The sequence below is a fragment of the Rhinopithecus bieti genome, unplaced genomic scaffold (genome assembly GCF_001698545.2).
Source record: "Rhinopithecus bieti isolate Rb0 unplaced genomic scaffold, ASM169854v2 scaffold_12049, whole genome shotgun sequence".
Lineage (NCBI taxonomy): Eukaryota > Metazoa > Chordata > Mammalia > Primates > Cercopithecidae > Rhinopithecus > Rhinopithecus bieti.
Window position 1 is genome coordinate 1,394,379 of NW_016807278.1, and position 12,548 is coordinate 1,406,926.

General features: G+C 41.7%; 1 pseudogene; it reads left to right on the forward strand.

Moving 5' to 3' along the window:
• Positions 1-282: 282 nt before the first annotated feature.
• LOC108535111 (60S ribosomal protein L22 pseudogene) lies at positions 283-8,276 on the forward strand (annotated as a pseudogene).
• The last annotated feature ends 4,272 nt before the right edge of the window (positions 8,277-12,548 follow it).

Here is a 12,548-nt window from a genome sequence, read left to right on the forward strand (position 1 = left end):
CCAGTAGCAAAACATGACACAGCTGTGTTTTGAGATAAAATGTCATCTTACTGGTCAGGATGGACATTCCAAGAATATCACATAAATTCCATGTTTACTATGGACTGGGCACTTTTATATTGTATGTTATATAATTCTTACTCATAGCTAATAAGGGCTTATAGCTAATAAGAGGAAGAACTGGAATTTGAAGCCAGGTCTGTGTGACTTCAGATGTCTGCTATTTCACTGGCCTGTTATTGCCTTCTTTCCAGGGAGAGCACCATCCCGTAAAAAAGTGAGATGGCAACGCACCTCATCCACTCTTTAAGGTAAGTATTTGCAGTTCTTAGGGATAGCAAGTGTGTGTGACCAAATTAGGAGGCATATTATGCTACCATCATACCACAATCTGATCAAAAAGTAAAATTCATCAATGTACCAGTCATACCTCTAACCAATCTCCAATTATTTTCTGTAGCACACTGCATAGACTTTCTCTCTCTCTCTCTCTCTCTCTCTCTCTCTCTCTCTCCCCCCCCCCATCCCCCCATTTAATAGTTATCCCAGACTGAAGTGCAGTGGCACAATGATAGCTTACTGTGTCTTCGAACTCCTGGGCTCAAGCAGTCCTCTAGCCTCAGCCTCCAGAGTAGCCAGGAATACAAGCACGTGCCACCATGCCCAGCTAGTTTTTATTTTTTGTAGAGATGGGGGTCTCACTATGTTGTCCAGGCTGGTCTTGAAATCCTGGTTTCAAGCAATCCTCCAGCCTCAGCCTCCCAAAGTGCTGAGATTACAGGTATGAGCCACCCTACTTGGCCCTTTTTTTCCTTTTTTAAATAGCTTTATTGAGATAACTTACATACCATAAAGTCCACCCATTTAAAGGGTACAACTCAATGGTTTTTAAGTATATTTAGAGAATTGTGCGTCATCACCATAATCTAATTTTAGAATATTTTCATCACTCCCCAAAGAAACTGTGTACTCATTAGCAGTCATTCCCCAACCACCACCTCCTGAGCCCCAGACAACCACTAATCTATATTCTGTCTTTAGATTTGCCTATTCTGAAGATTTCCTATAAATGGTTTCATGCGTTATGTGGTCTTTTTGTGACTGGCATCTTTGACTTAACATGATGTTTTTGAGGTTCATCCACATTGTGGCATATATCAATACTATATTTCTTTTTATTGCCTGCAAAGTCTCCTTTCAAAAAACCCTTCCTTTATCCATAAATGTGTTTTGAATTTGGGTTAACCTCTCCAGTGAGCCCAGCCTTGACCAGAGCCTGTTTCCTGGTGAACCAGCTTCCACATGTGACAAGGACAACATCAGAACAGGACAGACCGACCTTCAGTTCCTTTCCTGGCCGCTGCCAGTAGAAATCCCAGAATTTCTTCGAAGGACAAGGTGTGGCTCTGTAGATGGCAGGCAGGGAATGACATCGTGGCAGGGGCCAATGGCACCAGTTCCTCACTCTGTTTTGTTTTTGTTTTGTGTTGAGTTTAGATTTTTAGATTAAAGGTTTTTACTCAAAAGCTGCTTCTCCTCCGAAAACCATTTGAAACTTTATACAGCTGGCTGGCTCCAGAAGTTTCTGCAACCAGAAAGCTCGATTCTGCTGCCACCTGCTGTCTAAAGCCAGAAACAACTTTGGATAAGAGACCTTGTTCAGAACAGGTTTGAAAAAGGCATGAGTTGCAGTTCTGAAAAGGCTTTTCCCAATGTTATGCTTATATATTTAGGTCTCTTCTTTATGTCTGTATTTCTCCGTTTTCTGCCTAAAAGTTCTGATCCCTTGAAAACCCACCAAAAGAGTGTTCCACTAAAGCTTTGTCAATATGAAAAGACCCATACAAGCTTCTTTCCTTTCTTTAATCAGGCCTCAGGTGCTACGATTGTTCATTTCTTTGCTTCTTTCCCTCTCTTATGTCCTTCTTGCCTTTCATAGGCATTTGTTTAGTGTTTATTATGTAGCAGTTTTTGTGAGGGCTGTGAAGGTATAAAATGTGAAAGACGTAGGTCATTGCCTTCGAAGAAATTACTCTCTGGGTGATGGTTCTGCCCCTATAGCCAGGATGGCCTGCTGAGCAGTGAATCCCCTAGACTTTTTTCCTATGAAAAAAAGGCATAAGTCTGCACATATTTTTTACTTGTTTTTTTTTTTAATCTTAAAATACTTTTTGGCGATCCTTCCATGCCACATAAATCTATCCCACTTTATATAGAATTTCACTGTATTTATGAATCATGGTGAATTAAACCTTTCCCGTATTAGTGGGCATTGAGATCATCATTGTTTTACTTTTACAAACAATGCATAAGGGAACTTCCTTGTACATATCTCTTGGAGGTACATTTCTGAGTATTTCTTTAGGAATACACACCTGGAGGTAAGTTTACTGAGGCAGAGGTACCTATGTTTTTCATTGTAATAGGTACTGCTAAATCATTCTTTTCAAAAAGCTGCCCAATTTATGCCTCCACCATCAGATTCAGATTTCCCATTTACACACAGCAAGATGGACACTATGTTTTCAGGCTTTAGTTTTGGCCAATCTGATGAGTAAAAATTGGTATTTCATCGTTTTAATTTGTCTTTCCCTGCTTACTTAATAAGATTAAGAATATATTTTCATATGTTTATTGGTTATTTGTATTTTCAATTACTTGTTGATATCTTTTGCTCACTTTTTGTATATTGGTGTGTATTTTTTTCTTATTGACTCTTAGGTGCTCTCTACATATTCTGGATTTTAATTGATAAGTTTGCTGCAGAATAGGCACTGTATCTACAATTTCTTGTTCTCACAGCAACCACAGAAGGTAGGTTTTGTCATCCCTGTAGCAGAATTGTCCTATCTGAGCCTAAATGTCCACTGGGCATGTGGGGCATGTGATCACCCCTGTCCCCAGCATATATTTGTATGATCTGAGGGACAAGAGACTTTTGTGTGTGCACATACGCATGTGCATGTGTGTGTGTGTGAGTGTGAGAAAGGAGAAAGTTCCAGTACAGGTGCATTGGAGGCAGTGGGAAGAAGAGAGGGAGGGAAGGGAGAATGGAAGAAGAGAAGGGAGAATGGAATGGTGTGGTGCCTAGTCTCCCAGCCCAGCCTTGGTTTGGTAGAGGAAGCTGTGGGGGCATCAGGGGCAGGCAATGGTGTTTCAGGGCCCAGGTGACAAAGCACAGCGCAAAGTGAGAGGAGAGTTTCTGCTTCTCCTAGAATACAGCAGAACCGCTTGACAGGCCTGCTGAGCAGCAGCAGTGAAGTGTCAGGAAGGTGCCTCCTCCTGGCAGGCATGGCAGTGGTGACAGTAGCCAGGGGTCCTTCCCAAATAGCTTGTCAAGAGAACATGGGCATCTATGAGAGACCTCCTCTAGGCACCTGGAAATAACAGAGGAGATTCTGCGGTTATGCAGCCAGGAATCAAGTGGTCAGCATATTCTTGTGCTGGCCTCACTGTTACCCATGGGCATGGATGGCCCTGGAACATTTAGTTTACATGTGTGGGGGGACACTGAAGCCCAGAGAGTTTAGGTAACTTGCCCAAAGTCTGCTAGCAAATAAGTATTGAAGAAGCCAAATGTCCTACATCTTTGTAACTTTATTTTTAATGAAAAAGTAAACTTTAATGTCGAAAATGCAAACTGTAACCTTTCAAATACGGCTCCCAAGAGGGATCATCACGCAAAATCAGAAGAAATGATGCCTTGAATATTTTTATGAAGCTGGACCTGAAAAGGATAGAGCATTGACAGATTCTGTTAAAATCAACTCCCCACAACAGGACATGTAAAGTCCCAGGAGGCCCATTAGGGGAAAGTGTCACAATTCCAGATTTTTTATGGCTGTGCTGTAGAAGAGGACTTCCCCACCCACTCTACCAGTCAAGCTGGGACTCCCACCTCTGCAGGTCACAGAGACTCAAGTTCAACTAGACTTTCCCCCAGATTCATTCAGATCCAGATGTTATCAAGACCCGAAGATTACCTGCCCCAGGCTTCATTCAGAAATCTCACGCATCACTTATTCAACCTGTCAACCAACAATCACCGAGTTTCAGTTTGGGATCTCAGGCACTGTCCTAGGCTTGAGAAGGATAAATAGATAAAACCTACTGGTTCTGCCTCAAGAATTTTACAGTTCAGTGAGGGAGGCAACAGGTAAATGAATATTTACAGCACAGCAGTAAGTGCTATGAAGAGGGGAGCCCAGGACCATGAGATCCTAGAGGAAGGTCAAGTAATGAAAACTGGGGAGAGGTCATTTAAAAAACAACTTTTTTTTTTTTTTTTTTTTTTTTTTTTGAGATGGAGTTTCACTCTTGTTGCCCAGACTGGGGTGCAATGGCACAATCTCAGCTCACTGCAACTTCCAACTCCAGGGTTCAAACGATTCTCCTGCCTCAACCTCTGAATAGTTGGGATTACAGGCGCGCGCCACCATGCCCGGCTAATTTTTATATTTTTAGTAGAGACGGGGTTTCCCCATGTTGATCAGGTTGGTCTCAAACTCCTGACCTCAGGTGATCTGCCTACCTCGGCCTCCCAAAGTGATGGAATTACAGGCATGAGCCACTGTGGTCAGCCAAAAAAATTTTAGATTGTGTATATTTGAGATTTATAGCACAATGTTATGGGATACATATAAATAGTAATATGGTTACATTTATGAAGCAGATTAATGTTTCTATCATCTCAAATAGCTACTTTTTTGTGGCAAGGGCAGCTAAAATCTGCTTATTTAACACAAATTCCCAATATGATACAATTTTTTTTTTTTTTTTTTGAGATGGAGTCTTGCTCTGTCGCTCAGGCTGGAGTGCAGTGGCGCGATCTCAGCTCACTGCAAGCTCTGCCTTCCAGGTTCACGCCATTCTCCTGCCTCAGCCTCCTGAGTAGCTGGGACTACAGGTGCCTGCCACCATGCCCGGCTAATTTTTTGTATTTTTAGTAGAGACGGGGTTTCACTGTGTTAGCCAGGATGGTCTCAATCTCCTGCCCGCCTCGGCCTCCCAAAGTGCTGGGATTACAGACACAATTTATTTAACTTTAGTCTTCATGTTGGACCTTAGATGTTGAGACTTTTCATATTTTGTGTCCTTTGACCTACAGTGCCTCATTTCCTCTCCCCACCACCCAATCATGGTAACCACTGTTTCATTCTCTATCTCTGTGTATTTGAGCTCTTTTGAAAATGCCATGCATAAGTGAGGTCATGCAAAGTTTTCCTTTCTGTGTCTGGGTTATTTCACTTAGCCTAATGTCCTCCAAGTCCACCCATGTTGTGGCAAACGACAGGGTCTCCTTTTCTTTTTTTAAGACTGCATAATATTCCATTGTATGGGGGGAGCTTCAAAAGGTTCATGGAAAAATGGAATTAAAAGATAAAAATGGAAAGTATAAACTATGTCTCAACATAATCTCCATCAAGTTCAAGATGCTTTTGAAAGCAGTGATACCTGCCATTTAGTCCATCTCTGAAGAACTGAGGGTCCTGGGAATTTAAACACATCTGTGCAGTCCTTTTTACATTATTAGTTGAAGAAAAATGGGTGTACCTTATAGGGTTTTTTTAAGATTAGGAAATCAAAAAATGTCAGAAGAATACAAATCAGGACTGTAAGGTGGATGCCTAATGATTTCCCAGTGAAACTCTAAAAAGATTGTCCTTGTTTGATGAGAGAAATGAGCAGGGGCATTGCCATGGCGGAGGAGGACTCTCTGGTGAAGCTTTCCTAGGGATTTTTCTGCTAAAGCTTCGGCTAACTTTCTCAAAACACTCTCATAATAAGCAGATGTTATTGTTCTTTGGCCCTCCAGAATGCCAACGAGCAAAATGCCTTGAGCATCCCACAAAACTGTTGTCATGACTTTTTCTTTTGACCAATCTACTTTTGCTTTGACTCGACCATTTCCACCTCTTGGTGGCCATTGCTTTGGGCTTTGTCTTCAAGATCGTACCTGTAAAGCCATGTTTCATCTCCCATTACAATTATTTTGCTTTAGGAGCTTGATGTCACTTCTTTAAAATTTGTATTGAAAGCTCTGCTCTTGCCTGCAGCTGATCTGGGTGCAACAGTTTTGGCACCCATTGAGTGGAAAGTTTACTCAACTTGAATTTTTCAGTCAGATTTACGTAAGTGGAACCAGTTGAGATGTCTCTGGTGTTGGTTATTGTTTCTGCTGTTAGTCATCAATCCTTTTCAATTAGGGCATGGACAAGATTAGTTTTTTCCTTGAAAATTGATGTGGATGGTCTGCCACTATGGGCTTCCTCTTCAACATTGCCTCATCTGTTTTTAAAACAAGTTATCCATTTGTAAACTGCTGATTTCTTTGGGGATTGTTTCCATAAACTTTTTGTAAAGAATCAGTGATTTGATCATTCTTTCACACAAGCTTCACCACACCTTTGATGCTTCTTCTTGCTTCAATTTTAGCAGAATTCGTGTTGCTCTGACAGGGACTCTTTTCAAACTGATGTGTTATCCTTAGTGTCTCTAACTAGATCCTGTCCAGACATGTTACAAACAAGTTAGTACTAGTTTATTTTGTTGCAAACAATTTTGAAATCCATATGTAGTTTTTGTTTTTTTGTTTTGTTTTGTTTTGTTTTTTGAGATGGAGTCTCGCTCTGTCACTCAGGCTGGAGTGCAGTGCTGTGATCTTGGCTCACTGCAAGCTCCGCCTCCCGGGTTCATGACATTCTCCTGCCTCAGCCTCCCGAGTAGCTGGGACTACAGGCGACCACCACCACGCCCAGCTAATTTGTTTATATTTTTTGGTAGAGACGAGGTTTCACCGTGTTAGCCAGGATGGTCTTGATCTCCTGACCTCATGATCCGCCCACCTCAGCCCCCCAAAGTGCTGGGATTACAAGCGTGAGCCACCGCGCCCAGCCACATAGGTTTTTTTTTGTTGTTGTTTTTTGTTTTTTTTTTATAAAACAGACCTTCCATGAATTTTTTGAAAATACCTTGTATATACACCACAAAACCCATTTTCTTTATTCATCCTAAATGTCAATAGGCACTTAGTTTGTTTCCTTTCTTGGCTATTGTGAATAACATTACAATGAACAGGGGAGTGCAGACATCTTTACAAGGTGATGATTTCATCTCCTTTGGGCGTATACTCAGGAGAGTGATTGCTGCATCATATGGTAGTTCCATTTTTAATTTCTTTAGGAGCCTCCATACTGTTTCCTATAATGGCTATACCAATCTACATTCCCACCAACAGTGTACTATGGACCTGAAACCATAAAACTCCTAGAACAGAACCTAGGGGAAAAACTTCTCCACATCTGCCTTGACAATGGTTGTTTTTTGAAACAGAGTCTTGCTCTGTCACCCAGGCTGGAGTACAGTGGCGCATCTTGGTTCACTGCAACTTCTGTCTCCCAGGTTCAAGCAATTCTCCTGCCTCAGCCTCCCGAGTAGCTGGGACTACAGGTGTGTGCCACCATGCCCAGCTAATTTTTGTATTTTTAGTAGAGATGGGGTTTCACCATGTTGGCCAGACTGGTCTCAAACTCCTGGCCTCAAATGATCCGCCTGCCTTGGCCTCTCAAAGTGCTAAGATTACAGGTGTGAGCCACTGCCCCCGGCCTGATTTTTTTTTTTTTAATATCACGTCAGAAGCTCAGGCTACAAAAACAAAAATAAATAAATGGGACTACATCAAACTAAAAAATTCTGCACAGCAGAGGAAACAATCAACAAACTTAAAAAGCAACCGATGGACTAGGAAAATATAATTGCAAACCACATATCTGATAAGGAGTTAATATCCAAAATATATAAGGAACTCTTACAACTCAATAGCAGAAGAAAAAATAACCCAATTTTAAAAATGAGCGAAGGACTTTTCTGCCTCCACTGCCACCAGAGCGCCCACAAAAAAGCTTGCCGTGAAAGGGGACAAAAAGAGAAGCAGGTTCTGAAGTTCACTCTTGATCACATCCACCCCATAGAAGATGGAATCATGGATGCTGCCATGCTGCCAGTTTTGAGCAGTTTTTGCAAGAGAGGATCAAAGTGAATGGAAAAGCTGTGAATCTTGGTGGAGGGGTGGTGACCATCGAAAGGAGCAAGAGCAAGCTCACTGTGACACCGGAAGTGCCTTTTTCCAGAAGGTATTTGAAATATCTCACAAAAAATATTTGAAGAACAATAATCTATGTGATTGGTTGCGCACAGTTGCTAACAGTAAAGAGAGTTATGAATTACGTTATTTCCAAATTAACCAGGACAAAGAAGAGGAGAAAGATGAGGATTAAATTTTATTTATCTGGAATATTTTGTATCAATTCTTGAATAAAACTTGGGAACAAAAAAAAAAAAAACATGGGCAAAGGATCTGAGCAGACGTTTCTCCAAAGAAGACACAAAAAGGGCCAACAGTTATATGAAAATGTGCTCACCATCGCTAATCATCAGGGAAGTGCAAGTGAAAATCACTATGAGATGAGATACCACTTCACACCTGTAAGGATGGCTATTATACAAGTACAAGTACTACTTGTACTTGGTGAGGGCATGGGGAGAGGTTTTCATGAATGTTTTTTTTGAAGAGGTGCCCCATAGGATATAACTTAAATGACAAGTGAGAATTTGTCACAAGGAGGAGGAACAGCAGTGTGTCTCAGAAATGTGAGAAGCTCAGCAGTACCAGCTGTGTGATGGTTGGAGCTGCAGGAGATGAAATTTGAAGGGTGGGCAGGATTAGATTAGTCAGGGCCTTTGTGCCCTCTCTTTGAGCCTGGGTTCCCCCCAAGAGCAGAGCCTGAGACAAGAGCTTGCATTCAGGTAGTTTATCTTGGGACATTCCCAAGGAACTGGAGTGAAAAACTTGGCAGGTGAAACAGGAAGGAGGAAAAACCATTCCAAGGACATGCTAGTAAGCTGGTCATCATTATAAGCCACTGGGCCTTGATCCCACAGGGATCAGAATTGTCTTTCTTAGACATCAAACAGGAAGCATTGATCTACCGGCTCCTGACCCTCATTGATTAAGGCTTGTTCATGCGGTGATAATTTTCTCATGCTTCCAGGTGCACATGTATAGATTATCTGAGCCAGTTCCTGCAAGTGTCCCAGTAGCAGAGAAGCCCTGGAACAGAAAGCAAGGGATGCACAGCTGAGGAGAGCTGGGTCACATCAGCTCATTGCTGCAGCAATGGTGGAGTGAAAAGGTAGGCCAAGGAATGTGAGCAGTACGTGGGAGGTGTCTCATGTACTTTACTAGGGAGCTTGAAGTCTTCCCTGAAGGTAATAAAAAGCCAACAATGCAATAAAATTTATTTTTCAAGTTCACACTGGCAGCCCTATGGAGAAAAATTTAGAATGGATTAGGATGAGAGCTGGGGTCTGTAGATTAGCTTTTAAGGGTTGTCTGTTATATCTAAAATATTGTGCTTATGTGACCACGTGATTCTTCCGTGGAGAGGTTCAGAGTTATTGTTGGATTCTCAAAGTACTCCATGGCCCAAAATAGAGGAGGGTGATCATTAAGGTATCTAATGCAACTGTGATGATGAGAACATGAACCAAGGCTGTGGGTGGTATGGCCAGGTGTAACTGGCATTTCTCCAGGCATATCAACCTGAGGGTATGGTTGGGGTACAAAATGCTGTAAGCAGGATTATAGTCAAGCACTGCATAATGACATTTTGGTCAAATGGACCACATATATGATGGGGTCCCATAAGATTATCATGGAGCTGAAAAATTCCTGTAGCCTAGTAACCCCATAGCTGTCATAAAGTCCTAGCACAACGCATTACTTATGTGTTTGTGGTGATGCTGGTGTAAACAGACCCACTTACTGCCAGTCATGTAAGAGTCCAGCACATACAATTATGTACAGTACATAATACTTGAGAATGATAATAAATGACCATGTTACTGGTTTATGTATTTACTATATATTTTGTTGTTTTAGAGTGTATTCCTACTTATTTTTTTAAAAAGGTAACTATTAAACAGCCCCTGGGAGGTCCTTCAGGAAGTTTTCCAGAAGAAGGCATTGTAATCATAGGAGATGACAGCTCCATGCATGGTATTGTCCCTAAAGACCTCCAAGTGGGACAAGATGTAGAGGTGGAAGAGAGTGATATTGATGATTCTGACCCTGTGTAGGCCTAGGCTAATGTGTCTTTGTGTCCTAGTTTTTAACAACAACAACAAAAAAAGTTGAAAAAATTAAAAATTTAAGATAATAGAATAAAGCTTATAGAATAAAGATGTAAAGAAAAAATATTTTGTACAGCTGTACAATGTGTTTGTGTTTAAGCTAAGTATTATTACAAGAGTCAAAAGTTTAAAAAATTAAAAGTTTATAAAGTAAAAAATTTACAGAAAGCTAAGGTTAATTTACTATGTTAAATAATAAATATGTCATTTATTATGTTAAATATGTTAAAATAAATTCAGTGTAGCCTAAGTATAGAGTGTTTATAAAGTCCACAGTGGTGTATAGTAATGTCCTAGTCCTTCGCATTCACTCACCACTCACTCGCTGACTCACCCAGAACAGCACTGAGTCCTGCAAACTGTATTTATGGTAAGTGCCCTATACAGGAGTATACGTTTTTATCTTTTATACTGAGTGGAAAAAACAAAAACTGTTTTTACTCTCCTTTCACATCACAACCACAGACGACTCCTGAGACCAAATGTATAGAGGTTTCTCGCCACCACCAAGCAAGCAGTCAATTGTACAGATGTGCTAGCTTGGTGTCCTCCAATTCAATTCATTCTGATGCTCTCTACCTGGAGATAGTGTCAGATCACACAGTCCCCAAGACTGCCCCTACTTCAGATATCTGTCACAAGTCTGACCTCTGGAACTTCTGACCAACTGGCTTCAAGTTGAGATTCCTACATCCTCCTCTTTGGGCTCAATTAATTTGCTAGTGCTGTTCACGGCACTCAGGGAAACACATTTACCAGTGTATTATAAAGAATATCACAAAGGATGCAGATGCAGAGATGCACAGGTGAGGTATGGGAAAGGGGCTCGGAGCTTCCATGCCCTGCTTGGGTGTGCCGCTCTCCAGAAACCTCGATGTGCTCAGGTACCTAGAAATACTCTGTACCCAGTCTTCTTGAGCCTTTATGGATACTTCACTGGGTAGTCTTGATTGACAACCATGCAGAAATGGGCAAGAAGGGTATGGTCTAATACTAATAGACTGAGTGGAGAAACCCAGCAAGGCCTGTCTGTTCAGATTCTTCTTGGCGTCTCTGTGCAGCATTCTTTCCTCCTGGGTGTGGGGCAGGACTCCTTCTGAATTGGGGGTTCTTATGGCCTACAATCAGATAGGGTAGGTAAGAGAATTTCTTTATGGTCAGCTCCAAGAGAGATGAGAGAAGAGTCCTGCCTTGGGGAGAAAAAGGAGGGCAGGAGGTGGTCAGAAGGCCAGAGAGACAGATACTCGGTTTTCTGAGGCCTAAAGCTCCCCAATACTATATAACAAGGGCTATGGGAGTTATGAGTCAGGAACTGTGGATGAAAGCCAATATGTATACCAAAATATCACATATACCATATTTTTACTGTACCTTTTCTATGTTTAGTTATGTTTGGATACAGAAATACTTACCATTGTATCACAGTTACCTACAGTATTCAGTTCAGTAACATGCTATATGTGTTTGCCACCTGGGAGCAATAAGCAACACCATACCCGCTAGCTGTGTAGTAGGCTCCACCATCTGCATTTGTGTAAGCACGTGCTATAAGATTCACACAATGACAAAATCACCTATCACTGCATTTCTCAGAATGCATTTTTAAGTGGTGCATCACTGTATTTGGGGACTTTCTCCTTCCCCACTTATATTGCTAGAGGGCGAGGAGAGGCGGAAGTCCCTAGGGTGTCTTATAGCTGATGTCTTCCGTTCTGTTTCCATGTAGCTCCTGACTTTGAAGGTGCTGTTTTGGTATCCTCTGTCCTCCTAACATATCAGGCTGTCTGAAGCCACCACTGCCCCCAAAATCCATGAGCTACTATTCTGTCCATCAGCCTCTATACTAAGGCCTGGCCTCAGGGAGCCTCCCTCCACTATGAAAATTTTCCACCTCTTCTAGGTACATAGTAGCACTATTCTTGTGCCTTTATTCTTTCACTCAAACAACAAATAAATGAGTGCCTACCAGGTACCAAGCAATGACAATGCACACTATAAATGCTCTGATGGGGGAAATACAGGATCTGTCAGAGCACAGAGGAATGACATCTAATGCAGACTTAGGAGATCAGAAAAGGCTTCCTGGGAGAAGTAAGAAGTAAGATCTAATTTCAACCCCAAAGGTTAAATTTGAGTTAGCTAGATAAACAGAGAGAGAAAGCCTGGCCCAGGGAATATATATATATATATACACACAGATGTTTTTTGTTTTTGAGATGGGGTCTCACTCTGTTGCCCAGGCTGGAGTGCAGTGATGTGATCTCAGCTCACTGTAGCCTTGACCTCCCAGGCTCAAGTGATCCTTCCACCTCCCATGGGGTCATTCTGGAGTTTGCCATTGCTTCTTCCCTTGGCTG